This window comes from Heteronotia binoei, chromosome 5 (genome assembly GCF_032191835.1).
Source record: "Heteronotia binoei isolate CCM8104 ecotype False Entrance Well chromosome 5, APGP_CSIRO_Hbin_v1, whole genome shotgun sequence".
Lineage (NCBI taxonomy): Eukaryota > Metazoa > Chordata > Lepidosauria > Squamata > Gekkonidae > Heteronotia > Heteronotia binoei.
This window is the reverse complement of record NC_083227.1, coordinates 74771854-74790641: the sequence shown is the minus strand read 5'-3', so window position 1 is coordinate 74790641 and position 18788 is coordinate 74771854.

Genomic DNA, 18788 nt, shown 5'->3' with positions numbered 1-18788 from the left:
TTCACACAGAGAACCATCTCAGGAACATGGACAGAAAAACCTGCTGAAGTTCCAGTTTGGAGAGGGAGCTGGGGGGAAAAACAGTCAAAATGGGCTGGTTATGGTGCTAGGCAAGGTTCTCATTTGGGGCTCTTCAGTACCCTTATTAGAAGTGCAGGAAGCCGCTGCTTAGACTGGTCCTTTAGGTTGGGAGGCTTGTCTCTATGCCCCCACTGCCAATTGTTATATCCTGAGTGTGTGCGCTTGTGTGTGCGTGTGTACTCCAAGCAGTGTGCTTGGCTTGTGTGTGTTATGACATATGCTTTATTATTTAATTCTTTGTCCAAATATTTGCTACAACCATTGAAAAGAAATAAGTTGTCTGCAAACCAGAAGCAGAGGGGTTGGTGCTGTGGCCCAGAACTCACCCCCCCCCCCAATTGTAATATATTTTTAACTTTGTCTTGTTATATGTAGAAGTGGTTTCCCTCCCCCCTCCCCTTACCTGCTATTTAATGGAAATGGCAGAATCTTTGGGGAAATATCTTTGTAATAAAACAAGATGGTGAAACTCATCAGATGCTGTGTGGGATGTTTCCATTAAGAATGTTTGGAAGAGAAACAAAATCAAATGAATGCATAGTTTCTCCAACTGTAAAAATGACTGAAACAGATTAATCTAAGTATGAACCAGCTTTTATCTGGTATGAAAGCCAAGAGAATTAAACGATGAACCCTCTTATGAATTGGATGGATGCTGAGAATTGGCCAAGCTGCAACTTCTCAGCAAGCAACCCAGCATGGCCCCAACACAAAAAAATGGCTCAAGGCCTCCCAGAAAGAGGTGCCAGTATGCCATACTGGTGTGTACCAGCACAAAGAGCCATGAGGCAGATTAATCCAGTTAGCACAAGCCCGTTTGTGAGATTCAGTGGCCTCATTTTTTTATTTAGAAAATTTACATGCTGCTGCTCCAGAGATCTGTCAAGGCAGCATCAGAATTAACACCAGGCCAAGATGTAAAAACAGAATAAAACCCAGCCTGGATGTAAAAACAGCAGGAGCCTGAATTATTTTAATAGCACTCTGGCTTGAAGCAAACCATAAAACAATTTTAAAAGCTGGACCTCCTCAGTTAAAAGCCTGGATAAGAAGAGTTGTTGTTGGGTTTTTTGCATGGTTAAAGTTAGGTACCAGGTGAACCAATGGTAAGCTCCATCCACTGAAAAAAAATCCTGTCTCTGGTTACTGCCCACCTCACTTCTGCATGCATGGGCACAAGAGGATCTTAACTGGTGGTCTGTCAGTAGGAAGGAAGTGGCCATCCAAATACCTCAGCCCCAAATCATTTAGGCCTTGAAGCCAAGTAGCAGCATTTTGAATTGTGGCCAAAAACAAGGGCAATCAGTGCAGACCTTAAGTGCAAGAATCCTTGCATCCAGCCCTCCACAGTAGCCTGGCCATCAACATCTTGGACCAACTGAAATTTTATTTTATTTTTTTATTTTATTTTGCAGATTTATAGTCTGCCCTTTCCCATAATGGGCTCAGGGAAGATTACAACATAATTTCCAGACCTTTTTCAAAGGCAACCCCATATAGAGTGCATCAGAATAATCCAACCTAGATGTGAACAGAGTATCATGCTGTTGAAGAAAACTGATTAGTTGTTGTAGTGACCCATCTAGAAATTTGTGCATTATTTGTCCAAAGAGGCTACGCAACAAGAGGGGTTTTCTAATTATAACTGTTAGTGAAACACCATCAACCACTTCTTGAGCTATTACAGCTCCCTTGACTTCTGCCACTACAGGCCTAACACTTGAATAAAGCTGTGAGCTGCTAATAGGCATCTAGATGATGTATATGAGAACCAGATACAAAGACAGGTAGGCTTGCTGCTGCAGTGATAAAGAAAAGAATCTTTGAGCTAGCAGAGTGCATCTTATAAGAAAAGCTTCACTTATTAATGGGACAGGAGGAGCCCCCTGATCTGATCACCTTTGGATGAATTCCTGATCTGATCACCTTTGGATGAATTCTAACAGCAATTCCAGGAACATACTTTATCCCATTTATTAATTCAGATATTTCTACCCTGCATTTTTCCCTATTGGAGACCCAAAACAATCTATCATTCTTCTTTTCCATTTTATCCTTGCAACAAACAGGTAAGGTTGTGCAATGGTGATTAGTCCCTGGTCACTAAGCAAGCTTTTTGGGATTTGCATCTGAGTCTTCCAGCTTCTAATCTGGCCACACCACACTGACATTCTCATTGACATTAAAGGCCTCTCCATGAAGATATCCTCAAAACAAACTAGTGCAGAATGTGGTGGCCTGCTTTTTGATGGGCATGGGGCATATAATGCCAACCTTGAAGCAACTGCACTGGTTTCTGATTTCATGAGGACCACATTTCTCTGCATCTACCTACATGCCAATTTATATCCTCGTGGTAGTGCCTCATTGATATCAAGTATAGTCTTCTGTGACAAAAACTTGCTTCTTTGTAGCAGTGGTGGCCCCTGAACTGTATAACAGTGTTCTGGAGAAGGACTTGTAAACTTTGCAAGGAGGTTGTTTCATAAGCCTTTCCTGAGTTGATTCTGTGGCTTTAAATACTAAATTTAATTACACTGTTGGGCAATGTTGAATTTTGGTTCTTGGATGCAGAATTCATTATTGACTCCCTCTGATTCCTCACTAGCAGTTCCTCCACCACTGGGCTTCTGCTTTCCCCAGTTCAAGTGAGCAGTTACCCACCAGTTGCTGCGCAGTTGCACTTTGATCCACAGCTCCCTCCAATTTCCCTCGCTGCTTCCAGATCTCTAAAAAGCAAGAGCAAGAAGCTGCAAGGGAAGGTGGAAGGAGCCGCAGATCAAAATGCACCCATTCAGCAACTGGTGGGGAATTTATCTCTTGAGCTAGGGAAAGCGGAAACCGGGGGGTGGGGGTGGGGGGTGGCGGAGCAATTGCTAATGAGGAATCGGTCTCCATGTAGAACTTTGGTCTTAGTTTTACATTTAAATGCACAGGCTGTTATAGTTCAGCTCAGCATTTATTTGAATAGAAACTGAATGGGAGGGTCACAGTTGCACCTGCTAGCCCTCCCCATACCTCCAGATTCCATTTGCAGAGAGTCTGAGAATACACAATTTGCTTTTTCATACTATGCATTCAATAAGTTTTTTCATACTATACATTTTGAGTTAATAAAATCTTGCCTCAAAAAGCTCATGTTACTCATTTTGAAAGAAAAAAAAATAGTCCCCCCCCACCCACCCCGGCCAATGTTTCACCAAGTTTCCACATTTTTCTAACAGGAAAAAACATTTCTCTGATTTTTTGTTTTGTTTTGTTTTTTCTCCAGGCCTTCACATGTCTAGGTAGGGATCACACAGACAAAAGGTGATGCACTTGGGCTCTGGCCAAAGAAGTCATCTGAATGTGTGAAAATCAAGAGCAGAGCCAGTGGCACAACCAGACCAAATTGTTCCCCACTGTATGCATTTAACTTCCACCCAGATGAATGCCTGGGGCAGAAATATATTTGCAGATGCAAACAAGAAGAGGGAACTCCACAAAGTATACCCGTGACATTACACCTATGAAGATGTCATTTCTCCCCCCCTCCAAAAAAAAGCCCCTAGGAAGTACAAACAGCTGGCTAAAATCCTGAAGAGGTCACGTGGATCATTTCCCATTGTTGCTATTGGAGTATGGTTGCCTAAGAATGCAATCCCCACACCAATTAGACCAGTCAACCAGGATACTGAGCCAGGCTGCCATCAAGAAAAACTATTTCACTCAACTCACACTGAAATTCTAGCAAGCCCAACAATTTGCAAAAATGACAAGTTATATGGGCATACTGACAGCTTTTAGTGTGCTGAAATCCTAGCAGGTGAAAGCATTTCTACCACCTCATTTCTTTTTTTTTGCCATATAAAGAGTATGTAGTTTAACGAATTCAAACTAGTGTGCCAAGATATACAAGACCCTCCTCAATCCACCTGGCTGAGGGTCAAACTATCTAAGATCCAAGATCAGGATCAGTCATAATTATTAAGAGACTTAAAGCAGCCAGAGAGGACATCATTTAGATAGATGATATACTGTTGTGGTGATTAACGTTTTTCCATGCCATTTTTCTACTTCTCAATGGTAGCCCCTCCTCAAGCTGTTATTTGTGTCACAGAGAAAAACCTGAGCATGTGTGCTTCTCCTTCCCACACAGCAAATAATATCTCCAAGAGGCAAAATGGTATGATAAGGAGTTAATTCCCCCTACCCATGCCTTGGCTTTGATCTAAATCCCTTTCTCCCACAGCTACGTTTAGCTTTTTTTGAGGGGAGGGGCAGGAAATCTTAATCACAGGCCTCCCAGATAACATCAAATCTGGTCCTTAGCTAATTATGCGAATTTTGTGTAATAGCCCCTGGCCAAGTGTAGTCCCAGCAAATCATCCTGCCAAAATGTCAGGGGTAGGGGGGGGACTAAGATGCAGTTCTGATTTACTCCTTTGGTCCCTGACCTGACAAGAAATCCTTGTGCAGAAGACAAGAAAAAGAGCCTTGCTGGATCAGACCAATGCTCCATCTAGTCCAGCATCCTGTCTCACACAGTGGCCAACCAGTTCCTCTGGACAGCCAACAACAGGACATAGAGGCTGTGACCATCCCCTGATACAGCCTCCTGGCACTGGGATTCACAGGCTCACTGCCTCTGAACATGGAGGTTCACTTTAGTCACCACTGATAGACCTATCTTCCATGAATCTATCTAATCCCCTCTTTCTCATGCATCTAATCCTTTTCACTGGCCTTGAACCAGAGTAATGTACTGTGGGTCCAAATTCCTACTCAGTTAATAAGACATTAAGTTTCATACATTCACTCTGTCACATTTAATTTTCCATCCCATTAAACAGCCTTCCTTGTAGAGTTCTCATATACAGAAATTTAGGCCATAGGCAGCAGGGCTTTTTTGCAGAAAAAGCCCAGAAAGAACGCATTTGCATGTTGGGCCACACACCCCAACACCAAGCCAGCTGGAACTGCGTTCCTGTGTGTTCCTGCTCAAAAATAGCCCTGTGAAGAACTAATCCTTTCTGGACCTCTCTATTAGTATAAAATAATTCCCCATTCTGTGCTCCACTCTTCTAACAAACCATCACACTACCCAAATAAGAACCTGTGCTGGTGGGAAAAGGGATTGTCATTCTTACCAGAGGAGAGAGCCCCAAGCACAATGGTGTCCTTGAGTGACCCCCCCTTTCTTTTTTTGTAATACTAATTAATGCCTGCTATTCCTGTCTATAGGCAATGCTGCCCTTGAGGACACTAGATGAGGGCCTGTCCTATTATCATATGGTCTGGTCTTCTTTGAAGAAGGATGTCTCATAATGTGCCTATAAGCAGAGATGCAACACCCACACAATCTTACAAGTGTATATATTCAGATTTTCTTGTATGCAGACCTTCCTTCCACACTCCACACCAGCCATCATGGTTATGAGCTTTTACTACTATTTACTAATCAATCAACTCCACTCCCAAACATTCTGTGTTAAAATGAACTTGACCAAGAAACAGAACGTTGAAAACGTAGAAGGGAGAGGGAAGAGGGGCATCAAACAGTCATTCCCTTCCCCCACCCCCGCCACAAACTCCACTCCAGATGTGTCCTGACCTTGGGCTAGGAGCCCCATCCTGAGCATAATTACATCCTCCTGAGATCACAGAAGGTTTACATAGGAGTGAGATCTACTTAGGGTGGCAGTATAAGAGGACTGTAAATATGAGGTAATAGGGAAGAGGAAGGAACAAACAAAAGTAGCAACAAAGTAAGGAGCATGGGTAGATTGGCCATTATGGTGACTAGGAATCTTTCAAAGCGGGCTGATGCCAGCCCAGTGTTAAGAAGGGCAGTGCCTGGCCTGGCCATGTACAGTATGAGGACAAGAGTGCCCAGCCCAAACAAGTTATGATAGAGCTTGGCTGGGCAGGCAAGAAAACTCTTCTTCCCTCTCACTGGAGGTGGGGGGACAGTCAAGGAACAGGGCACTTTTGAGGGCCATTCCCCCCCCCCTTCTACCCACGGAAAGGAGTGGAGTAAAAACAAACGTTTAGTAAGGTAGGTTATTGGGGAGTGGAGGAAGGTTAAGCAGTAGGTGAAAGCTATCCCTTCTTCCAAAACCATGACTCACATTTGTATATGTGTCTTATCAGCCACTTCATTTTCTGTAGATCATCACAGCAACATGTGGTTCCAGCTCAAAAGCCCTCAATTGCAGTTTCCCTCTCTGGAGTACACCTCAAGCATCATGGTATTCATATTATCTGCTTCCGGGGGAGCAGAGGGTGTTCAATCAGCAACCAACGGTTTACACACCACATGTTTTGGTTCCACCAACAGCTTCTCTTGATGCCAACCTGCTGCGCCACTGCTATGGGTTCCATCAACAGCTCACCCATCTACTGTGATTTTGGATCCTATGGGCTCAGAAGCTGAAGAAGACATGCCGCCTCTGTCAGAGCTCGAATCTAATGTGCCCTCAGTTCTTGTGGGAGACTCCACACCAGTTTCATCCACTGAAGACTTTTGTCTTTATTCAAAACAGTTGATCCAGATGACAAAATCATGGAAATTAACTTTTCAGAACAGACACTCATGGATCTTATCCTTAGGATCCTATATTGTAATATCCTGGGGCCTGTAGCTTTTTCAATACTGCAAGTGGAGTGGAGATTTGCCACAAGTCTCTCAGCCAGAAAACACATACCAAGTGAGCCAGAAGAGATGTTCCCTTACCCTCCAGCCAACTCCCTGGTTATAGAGGTTATGCCCTCAAAACAGCAGGCTAAGTCCCACTCAACGTTTCCTCTAAGCTGTGGAGTCATGTGAGCAAAAATTCTGCTTTGTGAGCTACTGGCATTAAAGTTGTGAGTGAGCAATTTGCCTACTGCATAGATTAATTTGCTCTGGAGCCATCCTTCCTGAGCTAAGACAAAAAATATGTGACCCGGAAGCTAAAAAACTGTGAGCTAGCTCAGCTCAGAGGGAGCACTGGTCCCACATCACCTTTCCACAGAGGGATAGGCTGGGAAGAAAAGGCTACTTCTCTGGAGCTTTGGCTTACAGAGAGCAGCAAACTATCAGGTCATCATGAGACATTATTGAGTGCCAGATGATAAGAAAAATTTGGCTAGGGTTATTTAAGCTGAGGACATTAAATTGTGCTTACAAATGAGGCTGCTACAAAACTGGCTTTTAAGACAGTTTGACCCCTTACGTCATTCTCAGTGGAAGTGTTTTTCTGTACCCAGATTTATTCTTAATTATTTGATTTATTCTTTGAAGTGATGGTCTTATGACTTTAATTTGTTGAGGGGCTGTGAATTTGGCACTTGTCTTCATGTCATAGCAGTCGTGACAGATGCCTCCCTAATGGGTTGGGGGGCCCATTGTAGTTCATGTTTGGTCTATTAGTGTTTGGTCCCCTACTGAGTCTAGGTTACACATAAATTTCCTGGAACTTAAGGCTATTAGGCATGCACTAACTTCTTTTGCAGCTGTCCTACCAGACAAAGGCATCCAGCTGGCTACTGGAAACATGACTGCCAAATTCTACATCAACAAGAAGAAAAGCATTGAGTATTTAGCCCTGTGGATCTGAGACTAAGCAATTCCAAGGGGAAATCTTGCAAACTGCCCACATTGTGAGCCTGTCAAACACCAGAGCAGACACCCTCAGCAGAACAATGTCAACACATCACAAGTGGAGACTCAAAGACTGTTATTTCACACCCATATTCAAGCTACGGGGATTTCCCTCTGTAGATCTATTTTCTACTTGCAGCAACTCTGAATGCTCCCTTTTCTGCTCCTTAGCTCCTTCCAACCCAGACCGATTTCCCACTCACCTTGTTTCGGTCTCGTTGCTCCTTTTCCCTGTGGGCTGCTGCTTGATTTCGCACAAACTGCCCCAAGGCGGCGAGATGCCCCGCCCCTTTTCAAGTTCCCTCCACAGTGGACAGAAACCGGTTTTCAGAAGATCCTGCCTGCTGCAGAGGGAACTTTAAGAGAGGCAGAGCAACTTGCTGGTCCAGGGCAGTTTGTGTGAAATCCAGCAGCAGCCCTGCGGAGTAGAGGAGAGTGAGAGCGGCATAAGGCTAGTGGGAAATCGGTGCCAGTTTCTCTTGGGAATGCCTTCCAGCTTACCTGGCAGAGAAGGCTTTTCTACTCTTTTCCTCCTGTCCCTCTCATGGGTAGGGTGGTGTCCAAAGTACAGAGATATCACTCTGAGCACATCCCGATAGCCTCTTTTCTGGCCCTATAAAATCTTGTTTCCCATCCTATGGGCCTTGTCAAATGGCCATCATATCTATTCTCGGTAGGAAAGGTTCCCTGTGCAAGCACCAGTCATTTCCGACTCTGGGGTGACATTGCTTTCACAATGTTTTCAAGGCAGAGTTTTTACGGGGTGGTTTGCCATTGCCTTCCCCAGCCATTTACACTTTCCCCCCAGCAAGCTGGGTACTCATTTTACCGACCTTGGAAGGATGGAAGGCTGAGTCAACCTTGGACCGGCTACCTGAATCCAGCTTCCGCTGGAATCGAACTCAGGTCATGAGCAGAGAGTTCAGACCACAGTACTGCAGTACTGCTGCTTTACCACTCTGTGCCATGGGGCCGCACTATTCTCTGTAGAGGAGGATCTAATTCCCTTAGTCGTCCAACATTTTCACATTATGTTTTTGCTTCTTCTGACAGTCTGGCTGGTGTGGTGAAAACGGAGTTGTCCTCTAGGGCTGCCCGATCAAATCATATGATGCTGTGGAGAAATGCCTTGCCTCCTGGCAAGCTGGCTTTTTGAAAAGTTCTGTTTCTGAGCTCAGAGACAAGCAGGAAGGGTGGGGGAATGGTGCCTCTGGCATTACATCAGCATCTGGTCAACCTCTTAAGAGACGATAATGGAGCTACTTGAAGAGACAATGGGCATCCTTCTCCTCCAGACAGGAAACAGAGTGAGGAGGGCATTGGGCTAGAGCAGCCCCAGAGACTATCTCCAGGAATGAGCTGGAGATTTCCCAGAACACATGGGGTTTTCCCAGAATGCGTCCTAGAAAAAAGGCTTCCTGGGGACAACAGGAAAAGAAGCCTAAACCTGGGTGGACCAGGTAACAAGGGGTGGAGAGTGATGTAAAGTGGGTGGAGTCAGAGGATTAACAAAAGTGCTTGCTCTGAAGAGCAGGGGGGCTCTTCTCTCTTGGAGCTAGGACTGGAAGACTGGAAGGTTGCTGGCTCCTGGCTACTCTCCCGCCAGTAGCCATATTTGACCACGTGGCTGGGCCTGGCTGGGTGCAGGAAGCATGAAGCAATGAGGTATCATTAGAAATTTTTGAAACTTACTAAGCTTAGATGTGCCTGCTCTGCTTAAACATCTGGTAGGGGAAGTTTTTAAACCAGGAACAGAAGGATGTGTTTCAAACCAACTTTTATTTGATCTTCTGGTTGCTGATTGTGTGCTCTGCTAAGATTATGCTTGTAACTTTTCACTTTAAAAAAAAAAACCTTTTACTATTTTGAAGGCTGGCAGTAAAGCTCTGTACTACATAGCCCCCCAACCGCCTTAGACCATGCTACTGTAAGAAGGGAGTCCCGGGAAGGGGGAAGGCATGCAGTTGGCAAGGGTGCCAATCCTCCAGGGATCTCCCAAAGAAGAACTTTGGTCTCTGTGATAACCAGGTTCTGGGTTGGCAGAGCATCTCAAGGCCAGGCCTCAGAACTGGAAAGGGGGATTGGGAGTCCTGTTCCTCTCAGGAACCCCTAAATTGAGCAGGTGGTGGCAGTGCACCCTAGTGGCAGGAAGAAGGCTAGCTCCCTCCAGGAGCTGGCAACCCAAAGGGAGCGGACGGAACTGGGTCTGAAGGTCAAATTGGGCCTGTTCTGTCACAGATGCTAAGTGAAGTAGTCAAAAATACAGGTGTTGGTTTGAACAGGAAGGAGCAGGAACACAGCAAGGGGGGAGTACTCTTTGTACTATAGGAAGGGCTGGGAAATTTTGCAACTTTCATCTCCATGGTTGGCCTGCATACGTGCAGTCCCCAACATGTGCCTGCACAGAAGGTAACTGCCACCTTGTTTTTCTAATATTCTGACAAGAAAAAGAGTGCTATATAAACAGGAGCTTTCAGGGTGGGGTGATGGGCAGAAAAGATGTCCAGCTTTTGTCATATCTCTTCAAAACTCAGATGTGACATCATCTGGTGCTCTGGTGGTCCCAGAAAGTTTAAGATAGCCAGACCATTAACCAACATGTCACATCAACGTTTTCAGACAGAAGTCATGTCTCAAGTTGCCAATGTCATTCCTGGCCCAGGGTTCTCTCTCAGTGCTCGAAGGGCAGGAGGGAGGCCTTTACCAGTGGGAGAGTTCCCACTACAAGTGGGCTACTGGCATCTCCAGCTGGCTCTAAATGTCAAAATAATTTTGGTTTTGCTTTATTGTTCTCATTGTGAACTGATTACAAGTCTGGAGAGACGGCAGACAAATGTTTGAAATAAATGAAGCATTAGCCACAAGCTTTAGTGATAGATGGGAGGTTGGGGAGTGGTACAGAAATACAGGGCAGTCGGTTGGGAAAAGGACTTCCTCATTTTTCTGTGTCCTCTATATGTCAAACTCAGCAAGCCTTTAGATAGTAAATAAAAGCAACTCTAAGGATAGGTGCATCTGAGAATCTCTCTTATAATTCAGATTGGCACCCTTTTCCCCTCAACCTTTAGAGTCAGCTTCTTCCCCCACCTTAAAGGTAAAGGTAGTCCCCTGTGCAAGCACCAGTTGTTCTTTACTCTGGGGTGACGTAACATTGCTTTCACAACATTTTCACGGCAGACTTTTTATGGGGTGGTTTGCCATTGCCTTCCCCAGTCATCTACACTTTCCCCCCAGCAAGCTGGGTACTCATTTGACCAACCTTGGAAGAATGGAAGGCTGAGTCAATTTGGAGCCTGCTACTGAACCAGCTTCCACTGGGATCCAACTCAGGTCGTGAGCAGAGGGCTCCAACTGCAATACTGCAGCTTACAGAGTCTTTATTGTTAATCTAAGCTGCAGATATAAAAAATGAAAGTAATTAATGAGGGCAAGTGCATCACCTATCCCAGGGGGGTTTCTCTTGATTTTGAATTCCTTCTTGGAAACTAACTGAGCATTCCCACCCCCCGCCCCAATAGCAACAACACTTATATTTTAATATAACTAAGGTTTGGGGATGGATGGAGTTACTCTAAGTTTATATTTGCTCTTGAGTTTAATCTGTTTCTAATTGTGGGGTGGGGGGGGTTAACAATTACCATTCCACCATGCCCACCTCAAACACAGAACATTACTGTTTACACATTGCTGCTGCCTCCACTGGAAGTATCATTACAGCCATTTCTACATAATCACAGTTCTGAACAGCTTGACCCTAAAATTTCTTACAAAGCTGCTTTTTTTTTTTGCTACATAACATCTTGCAGCAGTACAATCTGTCCTCAAGGTGTCCCAGACAAACGCAAATGTATTTATATCTACTGAAAGAAATACAGAATGATCATTGGTCTTGAAATCCAAGAGCCTTTAGGTATTGGCTGCATTATTTGAAAACACTGGAATGGAGAAGCCCATATGCTTAGATTTATCCTGATATACTTTCTTAAGCCCATTATAACCAGGCAAAGTCTGGTCATTTTCTGCTCACCATGATGGCAGAAGTTTAAGCTCCATTTCTAGGATCTGCATCTTCCTCTCCGAGGCAGCTTACACTGTTGAAGATGCAAATGCCATACCAGTTCATTTGGCACAGAAGGAACTGAAGCTGTGTCTAATATTGCCCAAACCCTTTGAGCAAAGACGCAACACGGGGAAGAAGTCCAGCCATTATTGTTTTGCTGGATCAGTGTCTCTGTATGTTCAGTCATGAAACAAACTGATTACTCTCCTTTGGCAAGACAGAGGGAGATTGGGCTTGGGTTGTGTGTCATATGTTTCTTCCTAGAGCCACATCCAACACCCTCAAGATTTTGCTATGGGAACAGAAGACACAATCTGAGATACCTCTTGGCTTAACTGGGAACTGTTTAGAGACCCTGTTTGGAGGATCCAGGTGAAAACTTACACTGGTGCAATTAAACAAACCACACACACCCCTCACCTCATTCCAACATGTCTTTTGGGCCAGCTTCTCCTATTTCCTTTACAAGGAAACAGTCTCTGGACAGTGCTGAGAGTAGCACTACCCATTTGCTGAGTAGGTGTTGCAAAACTACCATAAAGATTTCATAAAACAGGTGGAAAACACAGTAAGACACAACTTGATACTCCACTTTTCCTGTCCAATAGACTCACTGCAGCAGCAAACATGAAAACCATTAGGCCCCCTAAAATCAAACAGCATGGAACAATCTCTACTTGATCTCTGGTGGTTTGTTCACAGAGCTACATTATTAGGCAATACTGCAGTTATTGCAATAACTGTGCAGGAATCAATCAGCCCTCGAAGCTAATTTTTTTTTCCCTTTCCATGAAGCATTAAGTGAAACCAGTGCCCTGACATTTACTCCCAACTCTAGTCCACAGCTTTAATATACGTATATGTGCACAAGTGTGAACAAATATGTACGCATATGCACACTCGTATTTGCTTCCTTTTTCATAAAATCAGGTGCACTGCTTTGGACTCAGCTGTAAATCTGAATTAGGGTTGCCAGGTCTGTATTGGAAATTACCTGGAGACTTTTGGGGGTGGATCTAGGAGGTGGGGTTTGGGGAGGGGAGGCTCCTTAGCAAAGTACAATGCCATAGAGTCCACCCCTCAAAGTAGGCTTCCCAATCCCCAGGTCCCAGAGGGGGATCCCCCGGTTTTACAGGCTTCCCGCCTCCCCCAGCCAGCTGGCTGGTGGGGGAAGCCCCGCCCCCAGAGCCATCATGCTCCTCCATGAACGATTCCCATAGGGAATGATGGGGAATTGATCCGCGGGTATCAGGGGCTCTGGGGGGGGCTGTTTTTTGAGATAGAGGCACCAAATTTTCAGTATAGCATCTAGTGCCTCTCCCCAAAATACCTCCCAAGTTTCAAAAAGATTGGACCAGGGGGTCCAATTCTATGAGCCCCAAAAGAAGGTGCCCCTATCCTTCATTATTTCCTATGGAAGGAAAGCATTTAAAAATTTGTGCAGTCCCCTTAAATGTGATGGCCAGAACTCCCTTGAAGTTCAATTATGCTTGTCACACCCTTGCTCTTGGCTCCGCCCCCAATGTCTCCTGGCTCCACCCCCAAAGTCCCCAGATATTTCTTAAATTGGACTTGGCAACCCTACCTCAAAGCAGCCATTTTCTTAGGGTTGCCAATCCCCAACTGGGGGCGGGGATCCCCTGGCTTGAAGGCCCTCCTTCCATTTCATGGTTTTCAGAAAGCTGGGGGCGGGGGGGGGGAATGTCTGCTGGGCACTCCATTGTGGAGACCGATTCCCACGGAATAAAATGGAGAATTGATCTGTGGGTATCTGGGGACCGGGGAGGAGCTGTTTTTGAGGTAGGGACCAATTTCTCAGCATAGCATCCACTGCCTCTCCTCAGAATGCTCCCCAAGTTTCAAAAAGATTGGACCAGGGGATCCAATTCTATGTACCCCAAAAGAAGGTGCCCCTATCCATTTCCAAATGGAGGAAAGGCATTTAAAAGATGTGCGGTCTCTTTAAATGTGATGACCAGAACTCCCTTTGGAGTTCAGTCATGCTTGTCACATCCAGTCTCCTGGCTCCACCCCCAAAGTCCCCAGATATTTCTTGAGTCAGCAACCCTATATTTTTTCCAGGGGAGCTGATGCTCTGCCATGGGGGAATGGGCAGAATAATAATAATAAGTTATAAAAGTGGGAGACCTCCAGGCTGATTTGTTAATACATTTTTATGTTTATAGGCTCTGAAGTAGCCAAGTCTACTCTGGCAGGGAGATCCCACTCTTTGATTCTAAAGGTTACATATACGACTACCAGTAATGCATACATGATTAGCCAGATAATTGGAATATGACCCCTTGAAGATAAATAGTTATGACCAAGGAAACTGGGTTCTGGAAAGTTAATACAGCTAAGTGTGGTCTAGCAGGAAAGGCTGAAAATGTGTGGGGCCTCAAGTCAGATGCTTTAATAAAATTATTCAGTTGTACTTTCTATCTTGGTGTTCACTCTGTCAAGCAGAGGACAACATACTACCCTTGCACCACCAGTGATTGAGTTTTGTTAATTAGTCCCATGTTATTCTTTCCTTCGGACTGGAAGACTGCCATACGCTTTTCAGTTTAGCTCCATTTCACCCAATTGGCATTTATCATTGTTCTAATTAGCAAGGGCAAGGGAAGATTTAATGCATCACAGCTGGGCCCATGTTTAGGTTTCAAGCCAGCAAGGAAATGCTAGGACAAAAAGAAAATGTTTCACTTGGTATTACTGCATGACAATGGAGCAGTGTGTGTCATTTTCCATACGAGCCTAAGAGTGTCACCTTGGCTTTCACCAAGCCAGAACATGTTTCAATATTCCAAACAAGCTCTAGGGGGTGGGCAGACAACTACTCAAAGGTCTCAGTGGATGAAATGTGGTATTTGGATGTGGGTATCCAGTAGGCTTGCCAATCCCCAGGTCCCAGCAGGGGTTCTCCCGCTTTCCCAGGCTCCTTCCCGCCCCCAGTCAGCTGGCCAGTGGGGGGAAGCCCAGCCCCCACAGCCACCATGTGACTTTCCACCTCCAGAGGCTTCAGTCTCCGACTGGAAAGGCTTCCTCTTGAGATGGTGTGTCTGTGTTACTTTAAAGAAGTTGGCAGCAACTGATGAGTAGAGACGCCAATCCCTCGCTTCAGAGTTGCCAGAAATGGGGCCGGGGGGAGGAAAATGTCTGCTAGGCACGTCATTATTCCCTATGTGGAGATCGATTCTCATAGGGTATAATGGGGAATTGATCCGGAGGTATCGGGGGCTCTGGGGGGGCTGGTTATTGAGGTAGAGGCACCAAATTTTCAGTATAGCATCTAGTGCCTCTCCCCAAACTACGCCCCATGTTTCAAAAAGACTGGGCCAGGGAGTCCAATTCTATGAGCCCCCAAAGAAGGGAAAGTGTAGATGACTGGGGAAGGCAATGGCAAACCACCCAGTAAAAAAGTCTGCTGTGAAAACGTCATGATGCTACGTCACCCCAGAGTTGGAAACGACTAGTACTTGCACAGGGGACTACCTTTACCTTTTTAAACCAAGAAAGCTTCCAACTCTGAGCTCCATATGTGTAGGCTTGCCATGTTTTCTCTTTGTCATAGTGCAGGGATTTGGGGGCATTCCAGTCTGGGCAGGACAGCACGCATGATGCCTCTAATGTAATGACATCACCCAGAAGTGACAGCATTGTGACATCAGAGGCAACACTGATTTTGGGGCAAAACTCTATGGGATTTTGGCTTCAAAACCAGAGTTTGCCCAAAAACTATAATGTTGCTGGGTGATGTCCCTGGCACTGTGACATCACCCAGAAGTGATGCCATCATGTTGAGGGCGTCATACAATGACATCACAATTTGGGTGTGGGGAACCCCTGCCAGGACCCGGAAACTGGCAACTGTATATGTCTGGAAGCACAAGAACCTGCCCATGGTTTCCAAGGCTTGTTCTCCTCTAAATACAAGCCGTGGTCTGTCTGTTCAAATGCATCCACAGCTCTACAATTTACTTATCTACATGGCTTGAGGGTTCTAGTTAAGTGGGTCCTAGACCAAATCGAGTCTGCATTCTCCCCTAGAAGCTAAAATTACTAAACTGAGGCTATGGTCACATCATAAGAAGGAATGACTCACTAGAAAGACAATAATGCTAGGAAGAGTTGAAGACAGTAGGAAAAGAGGAAGACCTAACATAAAATTGATTGACTCAATAAAGGAAGCCATGTCCTTCAGTTTACAAGACCTGGACAAGTCTGTCAGTAAGACATTTTAGAGGTCATTAATTCAATGGGTCACTATGTCAGAAGGTATTTGATGACATATAATGCGTATACACTGGGCTTGGTACCTATCCTAGCAGTCAGTGCGTCTTCATAATGACCATACACTCTCAGCACCTCTTTGCAGTACCCACAATCTCATTCTGAAACCAGATTTACCCTTCACAAAGGGAGGTATATGAAATAGATTTCAGTAGAATGCAAAAAGTGATCTTTTTTCAAGAAAGTGGGTTATGACTGCAATATTAGATCCTTGCCTGGTACTTCCTCACATAATCTTTTCATATGGAATTTGCATTCCTTGAAGCTGACAACTCAGTTACATGCATTCATTTCTCCCGATGAAGGAATATTTTGTCTTCTTTAGATTTTTCTTCTCGCTTATTGGCTTAGCCTCCTTTTTGCCTTAGTCAACAGCAGAAATTCTACCCCCTGTCCAGTCTCATGAGTTATGAATGAAATATGTATGTTTATTTCTGAAATAACATAAAAGGAGACGAGGGCATGGATCACACCTAGATTGTTGCAGGAAAAAGGAGAGGGTACTGAAACCTGGGGCACCCCCCCCCCCACTCCCAACCCGAACAGCATTTGGGAAGTTAGAGATGCCACCAGATGGAAGGTATTGGTAAAAATACCCCCTTCCCTGTGCCCACAGAAATTTAAGCAGGATCCATCTCCATATCATGGCAATGGTCTTGGAGCCTAGCACAGGCCTCCTCCCTGCATCTCTGGGCCAGGATGAAGCACATCTGTTAGGAACACTCATAGAGAGAGTCACAGAGCATACTTGGACAATAATGGAGGTTTATCTCAGTCTCCCAAGAAAAGCCATTTTTCTTCCCATTTACTGTTCTCAGTATTGAAATGAATCAGAGACATGGGGGGGGGGGCGGTGTCACATTGACCAGTTTGAACCAGGATTATTATGCTGTGCTCTGTTTCTTGTTTGCTTTGGCATCTTTCCCCTCCAGCAGGCTTTCTTGAGTGTAGCAGGATCATTGGCCAGCCTGCACATTTACATTGTGGTCAACCTTGCGGCAACAGCACTTACCCACATGTGAGCTTGGCTCTGCTTAACAAAGGGCTCAAAGCTCTTAACACATTGCAGATTTGCATCCGATGAATTTAAGGTCTCCTTCTGTCGTCATCCAGTCATTATGGAAATATCGGGTCTAGCACTTCCTGCTTCAATTTGCAGCTCTTAGAAAAGTTAATACTTCAGAGCACTATCACAGGAAGCTGAGCCTTTTCCAACATTCCCCACACAGTCAAGTTCTACATGCAGTTGCAGAACAGCTCCATGTTATCCCAATTCAAGGCACTTACAGCATTGAACAAGGCAAACAGATGGGAGACGTTCATTGGGCATCCAAAACTTCATGTTGCTGAATTTTGCCTTAAGTTTTTGCTTGCAGCTTTTGGTTTCTCCTCCTTAGCATCTGTTGAAAAGAGCTGGGGATGGGGAGCAGGGAGAGAAACACAGATGAATCATTTACTTTTGTTTGCAAGAGAAATCGGGCCATATATAGCTACAACTTGCCTCTAGCAGACTTAGCCAGAGTTTCTTTTATGTAGACTCATGGAGGTTAATGAACTACCCCAGTTGGGGATCTTGAACGCAGTCAACATTCAGTCTCTGAATAACATAGGAGCTTGATGAGGTCAATGCATCAACCCAGTGACACTGATCATACTCGGTGGTAATGCATACAGCTCCTGAAAAATGGAACCAATACCCACAACCGACCAGACATTCAACTGTTCTGTAGCATGGTTAGTAAATATACACAGTGTGACATTGGTTAAGGAGTGTTTCCATGTTGGTGTTACGCCCAGGCGAATTTCATGATAACTAGCAGAGGCCCAGCTTTACAAAGCAGAACCAATAGCTTCAATGGTTGCCTTCAAAGGTAAACCAAGACTTAACACTTGATATAGTACTTGTCAAGTTCTCTCCACCCTGTGTGTAACATTAAGCCAGGTTGTGATGTCATCATGCAATACTTTCCCCTGCCTCTGCTCCACATTATTGGCTGTCTTTCAGGTAAACATCCTAAATGTTATGGAGAGAGAAGCGAACTGAAGACAGGGCTGCTGGTTTTGGTGGCAGCAAGAGCTAGGGTGACCATAATGTCTGAAGGCCAGCCAGGGACACTGGGGGGAAGGGGGGGGTGCGCTGCGCGCGGAGCGCGCTCGCCGCCGGAAACAGGAAGTGACGTCACTTCCGGTGACGTCATGCCACCACCGGAAACAGGAAGTGGCATCACTTCCTGTGACATCATTTCCCCCGCGTCACCTGCCGGAAACAGGAAGTGACTTCACAGCACTTCCTGTGACGTCCCCAAAAATCCCCCAAATATCACCGCCGGAAACAATTTTGTTCTCAAATCCTGTATATACTTCATCAGTATATGGGATAAGGCACTTTCTCAACTGTGCTGCATAATGCAGCCTATTTAATTTTGTCCTGTTGGCTCTGTTGGCTCTATCTGCGCCACCTTCATCACTTTCGGGGTGTGGATCCCCCAGTGGGGTGGTCTCCCGACTCCCTCCGCTGACTGTTTCTGTTAGCCCTGCGCCCCCTCTTTCATTTGATATGTGTCCCCGTGCGGGTGCCACCCTCCCGCCGGGAGATGCCGCAAAATGAGCCCCCTTGAGGCTTATGGCGGCAGGGCTCGGGGGAAGCGAGCTAGACTGCTGTTCTTTTGAGGGGTTATAGAGTGTTTCGAGCCCGTCCCTGTGGCATCGGTCCCATCGTTGTGGGACCCA